Here is a 663-nt window from a genome sequence, read left to right on the forward strand (position 1 = left end):
CCGTCGGTCACTAACTAGCAAGCTACTGGGCTCAAAGCTCCCCTGTCCGATGCGAACAGCCTTGGGAGAGAGCTGTCATCGGCCACCCACCCTTGTGGGCGTTCCCGCGACCGACGGGCACGGAGCTGCCCTTGGCCTCAGTGGGACAAGGAGCCGTGGCTTTAGGCAGATTTCCAGGGCAACTTCGTGGCCTCCTCGTCCGTTTCATGCCGGTGTTTAGAGGAGAAGGCACCTCCGTGCCAGGGAGACCCGAGTGGTGACGTGAGCCAGCTGTAAGTTTACGAACGGGGTCGTTCACTCTGTGCTCACAACGTCACGCCATTTCCTTCGCCGGCACCAAAATGTGTCTTATTCAGACACAAACGAACAGAAGGCCGCCTAAGCCACGAACGTGATCAGAGATGAATTTACCACGACATTCTCATCTCTGAGAGCAAAGGCGATGAGGCCGCTCGGAGGGTCGGGGACCACGACTCATCTGTGTGGTCGCCCAGCACGAGGTCCACGCAGCTGGGATCACACGCAGAGTGCACAGGCCCCGGTTTGCGTTTACTTGACACGTGCAACGTCAGGCCCCCACGCCCCAAAGCTCACCCCTCCGCACCACCCCGCAGCTCCTCTCCCTGCTTAAACCACAGTGATGACCCCAGCAAAGGCAAGACG

This window comes from Pteropus vampyrus, unplaced genomic scaffold (genome assembly GCF_000151845.1).
Source record: "Pteropus vampyrus isolate Shadow unplaced genomic scaffold, Pvam_2.0 Scaffold355, whole genome shotgun sequence".
NCBI classification, from domain to species: Eukaryota; Metazoa; Chordata; class Mammalia; order Chiroptera; family Pteropodidae; genus Pteropus; species Pteropus vampyrus.